The sequence below is a fragment of the Poecilia latipinna genome, unplaced genomic scaffold, assembly GCF_001443285.1.
Source record: "Poecilia latipinna isolate Pla-1442-1.1 unplaced genomic scaffold, P_latipinna-1.0 Scaffold176, whole genome shotgun sequence".
Classification (NCBI taxonomy): Eukaryota; Metazoa; Chordata; class Actinopteri; order Cyprinodontiformes; family Poeciliidae; genus Poecilia; species Poecilia latipinna.
Genome location: NW_015112792.1, coordinates 236,507 through 247,942, shown reverse-complemented (window position 1 = coordinate 247,942; position 11,436 = coordinate 236,507). Strand labels below are relative to the sequence as shown.

At 38.1% G+C, this 11,436-nt stretch overlaps 1 protein-coding gene across 3 annotated transcripts in view; it reads left to right on the top strand.

Annotated features, from left to right (window-relative positions):
* ankrd11 (ankyrin repeat domain 11) overlaps nt 1-11,436 on the top strand; it is a 142,451-nt gene continuing 131,015 nt past the window's right edge. For 2 of the 3 annotated variants that reach the window (XM_015030235.1, XM_015030236.1), the window contains exon 1: nt 1-495. The gene's annotated coding sequence lies outside the window, so the exon portion shown is untranslated. The remainder of the gene's footprint in view (nt 496-11,436) is intronic. The other variant, XM_015030234.1, reaches the window with a different exon arrangement.

The following is an 11,436-nucleotide window of genomic DNA, read 5'->3' as shown; positions in this document are numbered from 1 at the left end:
CAGAGCCAATGAGAAAGCTCCTTTCATCCCGGATGCGTTTCCGTCGCGAGCGTCTACACACTGAAGTCAAAGGCCGCCTGAAAACCGCTCGAATGGCTTGGCGGAGAGGATTAAAGCGAAACAAAAATATGCTCTTTTGATGCTTTACGTTTACCCAAGCAACCCTGCAGTTCTACAAGTGGACCTCTAAAGGCTCTTAGGTCGTGTTCAAGATGAAGTAGCTGCGCCATAAACAAGTTTTCCTGGATATTTTAGTCTTCGTTTCTTTGGACGTCTGTTGGTCTCTACACGATTTTAACAAGCTAGCGCTAGCAGCAGCGACTCTGGTGAGCTGGGTTTAGCTGCAATGGTCTTCTCCAGCTTATGCGGATGTCTCCGGAATTTATATTGAACCGACGGCGACAAATGGGACCATCCAGCAACTGTCGAAAGCACTCCGGCATAGACTAAATGTTAAACTTTCAGATGACTATTTAAACTCGAATTCAGACGGAGGTAAGAGCCATGTTACTAACCCTTGCAATGCTAACATGTTAACAACAACAAACTGTCTCCTGCGGCTCCCATGGTTTCACTCTGGTTGTAGTATGTTGCGACAAAGGTCAACTTGCAGTATCTTTTTTTTACTCATAGCTTTTAATAAGCATTTGCAACATTTAAAGGCAAATACGCTGTCTCACTGTTATGTAATAATAGCTTCGAATGCTTGTTTTTATATAGATTTTCACTCTTTATTTAACTGGGAGGCTGAGTTTGTTGTGGAAGTGCTGAGAATTTGGAGAAAAAAAAGAAGAAGCAGTGATTCACAAGGGATGAACATAAAAAACTTCATTATTTTATGGGAAGTTTAGTTTCAAGATTTATTTTAGTTTTTAGTATGTGAAGAGATTAACATTGATGGTGTGTTGATTTTTGCAATAAGATATCTTACATGGCTTATCCTGCACAGAAACACTACGGTATATTGTTCGTTCACATTAAGTTTTAGGGTTGTATTATGCTCCCATTACAGGGATACTTCCCCTTTTCCCAGACAATAATTAAGATCACAGATCTCAAGGGAATGCACTTAATAACATCCAAATGTGGACCCATTTTAAACGGCTCACTGGCGGTGCTCATTTGGCAGTTGATCTAACACACTACCAGTCTGTCTGCTTTTCCATTAGCTCTGCACAGTGTCGTGGATTTGAAGTATGAAGCGCCAAGTGCTGGCCATTTGCTCGACTGTTCCAGAACTGAAGCAAAATGGATGTGTTATAGGAGCAATGAGTTGATTTTTGTTTTTTTTAAAAAGTCATAAAGCATTGTAGAGCTGTTAAATAGAAGGTTTTGAAGTATTTGTGTGCCACTAGAAATTATCCATTACTAACAGGTGTATTTATTTACAACCTTAAAAGTGGACTGTAACATGCGTAATCTAATCAAATAGAGTAGTGCGAATATGTGTTTTGTCTAGAAGGTAAAATAACAGGATTACTTTAAAAGAATCAGAATATAGAGCTGAAGCCTGTTGGTTTGGTGCAGTAGCAGTGATGAGGAAAACACTGCAGTGCTGCTGGTGGTGTTTTTCACTAAGACACCGAGTGTGTTGTAGCTTTTAGAAGCTTCAGGTCCACTACACTGCAGATGCATTGATGCATATCGCTGTTTCAGTTGAACTTGGCCTCTATTTTTCATATCTTTGGAATCTCTACTCTTATCACAATGCAGTTGTTGTATGTGGAATCGAAGTGACTTTATCTTTTAATAATTGCCGTTTCAGACAGATTCCTATTGCCATGTATGCGGGGCTTTTTATGCAACTTCTCTGTCTCATAAAAATAGTGCAGTCAATATTTATGTCAACAGCACTATCAGTTTTGTAGTCTGGTATGCTCTAAGGATATCGTTTTTATAGGAGCTGATAATTGCAGAGACACTGAACTCCCCCAAATCTGCTTGTCATCCGGTTCCCATTAGTGCTACTGAGACTTTTCTCCTGTTCCCATAAGTGATACCAGAGAATCATGGTATACCCTCTGTCTGCAACAGGAAATGGAGCTCTGCTGGGGTTAGAAAGGTCATTAGCTCAAGAGAGAAAGACAAGCTGCATTTCTGTAATGCTGCTCTGCTTTTATCCAGCTGCACATTTATAAAACTCCCCAAACTGCCTCTCCCTGCTTGTGGGACTAACCTGTTTTGCAATGAGGGTTGTGAAGTATTATGAAGACGTGTGACTGATATCGTTGAACATTTCGACAGCATTGGGCTCTTCACTGTTAAAACTGTATGCTTTTATAACATTTTTGGGGTGAATTAATAGGGAGATGTTTCTGATTTCAAGTTGTTTACAATTTATGTGGGATAAAAATCAATAGTTTTTATAAATTGCTGCTCAGTTTTTGAGTTTCTTAGTAGTTACATCTTAGACCCCAGTCTGGCTTCAAAAGGTGCGGTTCTTCATGGGATATGTTTGACGAGGTGTCAGATTCCTCAGAAACCTTGGTCCAAATTGACGTGATGGCGTACCGCAGTTGCTGCAGAATAGTCAGCTGCAAATCCACTGCGTACATCTCCTGTTCCACTGCATCCCAAAGGGTCCATGTTTAAATTCAGAGGTCATTGGAATAGTGTTGAGTCATTGTCACAATGAAGAAAACAGTTTTGGGGTGATTTGAGCTTTGTGATCTGGTGCTTTATCCTCTGGGAAGTATCGGTCAGAAGATGGATACACTGTGACTGTAAAGAGATGGACATGGCCAGGAGTAAACACCATGTTAGGTTGCGGCATTTTAACAAAGCTCAGTTGGTTCTGAGGATGTCAGTGTTTGTCAAGACAAGACTCCCAATATGATTACATAATCATCACCACCTGCCTGAACCATTGAGACAAGGTGAGATGGGTGCACATTTTCATGACTGAATATAGAATTTAGTAAATTTATTGGATATTGAAAAAATCTGCTGACAGTAACGAAGCAAAACACACAAAATGTATGCTTAATTGAAAAACAGGAATGTATGTATGTATGTATTTAAAACACAGTTTAGCTAAGCTAAACTAAATAATTAGAACAGTCATCATGTGATACCTATATTCTGCGCTTGCACCATGTTGCACTTAAAATATCCACATTTTCTCGCTGGCGTTTCCCTACATCAACTTTCAGTTTGTTTTTTAGACCTCGATATCAATACATAACAATCCTTAGCAATGCACTGATCCCAACAGCCTAAAGACTTTATCAGGATAGCATTCAACAGTAATCGTACATTCACTCAAACAAAGTCGGCCAGGTTTGCTTTTGCTGTTGCTATGCTGCTTTGTGCTTCTGTGACAACAAAAATATTTCAAGGAGACTTGGGATGAACTGATTTTATGTTTACAGGTAGACCTGCACAATACACATGTAATCTTTTAATGATGATTCTATGAAAAGTATATATTATTTGCTGCAGCCTTGTGTTGGTCTGCAGTATGTGTGATCTTTGTTGCCCCATTTGAGCCACCATACTGCATGTACATAATTGTTATTGTGACTGACTGCAGCAGGCAGTGTGTTAGCCTTCCTAATAAAAGTAGCTTTATTAGGAAGAACATCATAACGCAGTATATTTTCAAGACTCGTATAGGAGAACATGACAAAAAAAGTATATTATTGGCTTCTTTCATTATTTATATACAAGTATTCCTACAACCGATTTCAAAATAAATATATAAATGTAGATAGTAAGAAATATTATTTTCTATCTTATTAATCATTTTCAACAATGCTAATGAAGTAGTGATTTCTTGAAGAATGAGGGTCTCTATTTTCTGATTCTTCTTGTTTGAGGTAATCGTAACAAATTCTACAAACTTCCAAAGTTTTATCCAACAAGAGTGGCTGATCGTAATTAAAGTGCATTTGCAAACTGTCTACACCTAATTGTTACATGTTCAGAAGAATGAATGAAACTCTTTTTGCCTCTAAGCTGAAACTGACTGAACCAAATCCACTGGCAGGAAGTTTCCTAAACAGAAATGATGATCTGCTTTGCTCTCTGTGTTGCTAATAAGCTGAAGTTATCACTTCTGTTTGATTAATGACTACTTCAGGATGACTGGTTAGTACTTAAAACTGGAGCTGCACAATATTAGAAAATCTTACAGTAGTGGCAATAATAATTGCAGATAATGCGATGACTATCAGTTGGAATATGTTCCTCATTTTCTCATTTGTGCTTCCTTCACTTCAACATTTTGGGTAATGTCTGTGTCAGGTGTGAGCATCTGCTGCCATGAGACTCCATCCAACAATATATTTTAGGAGACATATTTAAGTTACTTTTATTTGGACTTAATACCATGATTTTTTTCTATTTTTTTTCGTTTAATAATTTGACATATCCTGACGCACAATTCTATAGCAGCATTGGTTTCTAAAAAAAACGCACAGGGAAAAAAAATCTGGCCTCATACCATCTTGAAATGCATATTATATAATATGTTTATAGGTATTGGAGATGCACCCATACTACATTTTGAAATCTTGTTGTTGAAAAATAGGAAATTTCAGGCAGAAGGATAAATGGGTAGTTGCTCATGTTTTGAAGAGGAAAAAATGCTCTAGTTTCTAGTCCAGTACTCACGCTGACTGCTTTCTGTCTATGCACGCCTTCCCCTCCCCCTCAAGTACTTAGTGTGGCCCTTTTAGGTAAACAAGCATGGCTACTCCTATTTCTTGCTTTACTCTGTCTGCCTCTGCATTAATGTGTCTAGGTTTCTCTTGTCCTTCATGTTCAAGTTGTGTAAATCTTTTATAGCTGCTGTTCCAGGAGCACAATCTCAGTGGATGCTCAAATGGCATTTGATGCCTTTTGAAATTCAGCCTAGTCCATTGCCCTCTTCTCTATCCTCGAAGAGAAATGGAACAAAATGGCGGGCCCAATCCCACTGCTTCCCTCGGGGAGTATAGAGCCTCATTCCTGGATTTGGGAGGTCTTAATGGTTGTTGATGTCTTAAACTTGTGTTCGAATCTGCAAGCTTTTCCTCTGTCCCGTTCTTGATAATATTTTCCCTAAGTCTCTTGGACATCAAAGGGAAACGTTATCTACTGTGAAATTCTGCTGCTTCTCGTGAAATGTGCCTTTTACACATTTAGCTTTTGATCTTTCCATCTGAACTTTTAAAAATGATTATAGGATTCTTATTTTTCTATAAAAAAATAACTTACTATTATCCTTGATTACAATGTGTATGCAAAGAGGTTTTGGGGCTTAATTTGAGAACAAGATATATATTTGTTCTCATTCCACTATGAACTGTAACAGGTACTGATCTGCAGGTCTAGTCATTATCTTTCTTACTTCTGCTGCAGTTGTTCAGTCAGAAATGTTCGAAATGGTTTAGCTGCTACAAATTAATTTTAATGTAATTTCAAAGAGTTGAAATGGTTAGTGTTTGATGTAGTTTATTTTCTTCAGTCTCTTTTTTTCAGTTTTCTGTTATCAAGTTGAATAGATGTCTGTCTAAATATTGTAACTGTCATACAAGTATCACCAATGCATGTAGAGTGAAACCACAGCAGGTTTCATAGCTGGCCTGCTTAACTGTATTACAGAGTCTGGGCATTGAATCATGATTATTTCAGATCGGACAGAAATAATTGGGTTTGACTGGATGTACAGCTGAACAAGAGGCTTCCCTGGTGGATGTATTATCCATACATGAAATGTGAAATGTTGAAGAGGTCAAATGGCCACATCTTGGAGCTAATGGTATATGCAGACTGTGTTTCCTATCCCTCTGGGCACAACTGGCCTGGACCGTTCAGCTTGTTTCTAATGAAAGGGCAAGACAGATTTTTTTTTTTTTTTTTCCTGCTTGGACTCCATTAAAAGATAAGACAGTGACTCTACATCATTTATCTGTTATTATTGATCAATGCTAACTCATCACTTGGAAGCGGGTATCGTCATAGAACTTTTTCAGTTGTGAAATAAAATCTTGTTCAGCATTGCTGACGGAGCATTATGACGTTATATGAAAGCGAAATTGTTTTCTGCTTCCTAGTATGATTTTTGTTGTTTTTGACCATAGCAGACTTGAGCCATAAATAAAACACGTTAGCTATTTTGTATTTGTTTTGGTCTGATGTTAACTGATATGAGCCACCATACTGTTTAAAGCTCTTGCGTGCAGCGTCATCCACTTCAAGTTGGGAATCAGCAAAGCTTAAACGGCTGTAAGGGCGTTAGAACAAAGTGTGGTGGGGGAGGGTTGGGGTGGCGTGGCCTGGCTGAATCTCAATCACTAAGGCCCTTCAGCAAGGCTGGCCTTTTGATGGGCCAGCTGCAGCCATTTATTCAGCCATTTACATTGAAATGCAACAGCAGAAAGGGGGAGGAGACGGCTGTGCTGAGATTGGCCTATGAGCTTGTGCGGATGGGATGTGAATGGAAAGCAAAAGCATACCTAAATACCAAAGAGAGGGTGTCTGCCTGTCGGGGGGCCTCTGCTGCTGCTCACCAATACAAGCCGCCATACTTTGTTTTCCCCCAGCATGCTGTAGGGCAGTATACTTCACACAAAGGATCTAAGCGCCCTTTTTGACCACTACATGCATTTTCACCTCTCAGCTGTTTTGTGTCTTTACAGCCAGACTGGTGGCTGTAAAGAGGTCATGATTCATTCCTCTATTTATTTGAATGGCACTCAGTGGTTAATGCCAAACCTCTTGTTGCTGATATTTTTTAGGATTATTTCCTGCTTTGTCTGTGGAATTTAAATTTTCTCAGATCAGTTATTTAAATGTGAGGTTAATTTCAAGACGTGTATGGTAAAAATTAGTATCTTGCTCAAATTTTAACTTATTTTAACAAATACAAATAAGCAAGAGAGATGAGAACATTTTCATTTTGTTGAATAATTCTGCACACAAACAGTTGCTCAAATATTATACGTACATATATATTCCTAAAATACCTAAAATCTCAGTTTTATTTTCATAAAAATTCAGCTTGGATGTTTATTAACATTTTGGGGTTCACTGAGCCATAGGTGTTCAATCGTGAAATTAAATACAACTGCCCTTATTAGTTTGCACACAGGGACTGAGCATTTTTTGCTAAGAGATGAATAAGAGTCATGTCATCTGCACTGATATCAGTTAAACAAAGCCGTAGAGCTGCGTGAAGGTCACAGCGTGAGCCCAGATGTCTGTTCTTTTTTCCCACATCCTACTTTATGCTCACAGTGGGACATGTGTCGTAAAGCAGCAGTGTATGCTGCAAACTGTTGTAAAAATGCTGGTATGACATGGTAATTAGGTTATAGTCTCGAATATACTTCCTTGCTGTTCTGACTTCACCCAGAGGATTGTATTTTGGGTATTTGATCAATGCAGAAGAGCTTTTGGGCAGCCAGTGGATTTTAACACAAAATCTGCTTTAGGCATAAACCTTAAAATGGTTTAAGAACTAAAAAAATATATAAATTGATACTGTTAAAATAGCTGCAGTACTCGCTATGTATTTAATGCCATTATTCCATCATGAGTTTCACCATTACAAAGGAAAACTCAAGGGCCAACAGCAAACTGAGTATGTTGCATATTCTGAGACCTCCTCTGAGTTATAGCCAGGGTCTTTTATTTCAGATCTCGGAGTCTGGGGTGCTGCAACATTTAGTTGTATGGCTGGTCCAATAAACTTGAATCAAATGGCTGAATTACCTCTTCAACATGTAGGGAATTTCTCTAGACGCCTGATAATGATCTCATTATTTGACTCGGTTGTGTTGAAGCAGAGAGACGTGTAAACGTTACAGGACGTCGGGCCTGGAGTTGCAGACCTCTTCACTATAACATAGTCCTGACAACCCCTCAGGCCTTTTTTAACCCAATACCAACAGCCTAATAATTTGATTTTTGCCTTAATGAACTCAGTTCTTAAAAAGGTGATTATCAAAACGTGGCTTACATTTACTTTCCTGTTGGATCTTCTTGATCTAATGGAACCAGGAGCTTTTGCTGACTAGTACCCTGCTTTGATTATGTGTGATCGTTAGCTTTTCTCTCAGTTTAAGACTCTTATTTTGAAGTAAGAGAGGAAGTAGTATTTGGGGGAACACAGCAGTGTTGGCGAGTTTGCAAAGTAAAACATTCATGTCAGGCACGCCTACAGCACTCGTTACAATGGTCTCTGAAGAAGCCTCTGTCCCTTAAAATCGTTTTTGAGGCAGGATTTTGATTTTTCACAGTTCTTCTTAGTAAGTCTGATATTTCACACTTTTTTTTTTTTTGATGTGATGGCTTCATTCAGATGTATGATGTGCCATGCTGCAAAGCAAAACTAATTTGGGTAGCTGTTTGTGGTTTTGACTGAATCTCCAATTGAGCATCTGTCGAATGTGCAGGACAGACGAGTCTGATTGATGGAGACTCCATCAATTTACAGCATCTGCTGCTCGCATCTTGGTTTCAGATATCGGTACACCTTCGTGACTGTAGAGGAATTATTTTTTGGAAAACTTTTCTGTCACAAACCCACAGAGACAAGTCTCCTTTGAGCTTATTCTGACAAATTTTAAATCACAAGTAGATACTGCAATATCCTGCATAGCTATGAGTGCAAAAAATGTATTGGTCTCACCTTGAAGTGATTTGCAAAAGTGGCTCATATGTCTATTGGCAGGGGAATCAACATGTTATTTGGCTGCTTTTTGTGTCAATGTTAGGGCAGCTTTAAATCAGGGTAGCATGTCATACCATTGATGAAAGTTGTGATACCATTATCAATCCTTTTACTGTTTGCTTTTTTTTTTCCTTTTTGTGAGCTTTTGCATCTCAGCCACTATTAAGTATGGCCATGAAGGCCAGTGAAACTCCTTCCAATTATTCATAAATGTAGTTTGCTTATGGAATTCATGCATTTAAAATGTAATTTTCTATCAAACTTTGTATCTAGTCTGTCACAAATGTCATATTACACATATTGATATTGAGATGATGACTGCATTGACTCTGCTTCAATAAACACCAAGTGTAGACTGACATCTGTAACGTTTGACTGTTGTTTACTAGAGGACAGTCATTACATTGTTCTTTTTATTTATTATTATTTTTTTTAGTAAACTACTTGGTCTCAATGCTTTTTGTCCCCAGGAACATTTGAAAGCACCTCTTTTAATTTAGACAGCCAGAGGCTTAGCGGTTCACCCAAACCAGTGGTCATCTTGGCCATAATCTGTCAGAAGGCTGTAGTTACATCTCAGCTGTGCTGCAACATTACAAAAAGGAAGGAAACATCTTTATGCTGATTTTAGTCTTCCTACTACAACACAACATAGCTTTCTGTAGCATACAACCGGAACACCTGAGCGCTACCACACAAAATACAAAACAATATATGATATCACTGAATAAGAATTAATTTCTTTAAGTGCATTGGTAAAGATAATGGGTTGCTGCTGGTATCATTTAGGCCAATTTCAAATAGGCACTGCCTTTCAATAATCAGGTTAGAATCTAATGTTTTGGGTGGTGTGTTTGAGTCGGGATGTTTTTACATAGTGTACTACGGCTTCTTCCCACAGCCCACTGTGTACCCCACATATAACCCAATAAAAGCTGCCTGACATCCATGTGCTTTTGCCATGCATTCACTGCTACTTTGTTTAGCTTGACTCAGGGTACAAAATTAATAATTTTGTACAAAACATGCCTATTGAAAATGCAGCATAGCTTATTGAAATGGAAGACGTTTTAACGCAGAGACCAACAATTTTATCTTTCTAGCTTAGCGGCGAACCGGTGGTTATTTTTCCTCCATTATTACCTTACTGCACTTCGTAAATAAAATAGAAGAAATTCCATCTTATGACCTGTGCACTTTCTGATTATGCTTTAAATGCCATTATTTATTATTACACAATTACAGCACTGTCTTAGGGGTGTTTGTAAAAGTTGCATTAATAATTTCAGGAGAACAGCGCTTTAGTTTGTATCTATTGGCCAGTGTGTTTAATGAGAGCCTGCAGGAAGGAGTGGAAAATCACATAATCTCCAGTCAGTCTGCCCAGGGACTTTCCCTCTTGAATATGTGGCAGCTCAGAACTGGTTGTACATGTACATGACAGAATGTTTTATGTTAGACGCCTGTTTCTACATTGCGTTGCATAATGTGAAGATACTTGCATAATTTATATATTGCTTTATTTTGAAGGGTTCCAATTCAAAAGTGAAAGGTATCTTGTATATTGAATGTGTGTTGGTTTGGAGACACCATTAGTCTTTCTAGCACTCACTTTTTGCTTGGGAATAGACAGATCTTTGACTGAGTCGCAAAAGTTAACCAGCAACATGTCTTTAAAAGTTTTTTTTTTTTTACTAACACCGTCTTCGCTATAAATATGTTGCCTTGTTTTTGTGTGTGTGTGTGTGTGTGTGTGTGTGTGTGTGTGTGCGCGCACGCCTCTCTCAGTCATACTGCCTGCCATGAGTCTTTTTATAGAAACAGCAGCCAGCAGTGTAATCTCTGGTGTGGATATAGGACAGCCTTTTATTCCGTCTCATTAATTATGCAAAGCCAGTTCTCACCCCCTGTCACTGCACAGCCTGTTTGGAATTTGCAGTTTTCTTCAAAATAGATGAAGAGTTGATGGGTGATGTCAATTTATTTAGTTTTTAAGAAGTGCAAAACACATGTGTCCTTCTGCTGGCCTTACCATGAAGGAATAAGTGAATTTTTGTGTTGATTTTTTTTTTTTTTTTTTTTTTTTTTTGTTTACAATCTGGAAAAATAGTACAACATAAGCTCGTTTTGAAATAAAGGAATGTTTTCTAGGTTATCGCTTAAAAATAAATTTCATTGAAAAATTTGAGGAGAGGAAATGTATATCTTCCGATATATTAAAAATGTGTCTTCTGGATGAATAATTTAACAAACTACAGCTATATTTAGAAGTTCTTGATGGAGGGGAAGAAAGATCCTCAGGGATGATACTAAACTTCACAGTATTTCTGGTTACAGTGAATTTTGATTCATAAATAGTTGCCATCAGTTTGACATTATCTCCCTTCAGTTCATCCTTCCAGTTTGGAATCTAATTTCTATTTTTACATTGAGATCTGCTAAAAGGTCCAGGCTAGGGGTGCACGATAAATCCTCCAGTTGACCAATCGGCCCCGTTTTCCTTAATTTTGGGAGATCGGTGATAGGCCAATACTTCCATGTGAAGCTGATCTTATTTACCTAGACAATAGCTAGACAATTGTCCTCTTTTGCTCTATTTCAGAGGTTTGGCTGACAGGTTTGCTCACCAGGTCATGTTTTCAATTAACCATAGTCAACCTACTGTTGCCAACTCAGCGACTTTCTTGCTATATTTAGCAACATTTCAGACAAAAAAAAAAAAAAAAAAAAAAAACCCACCAAACTCGGAACCAAGCGGGGGGGTTTTTTTTTTTTAA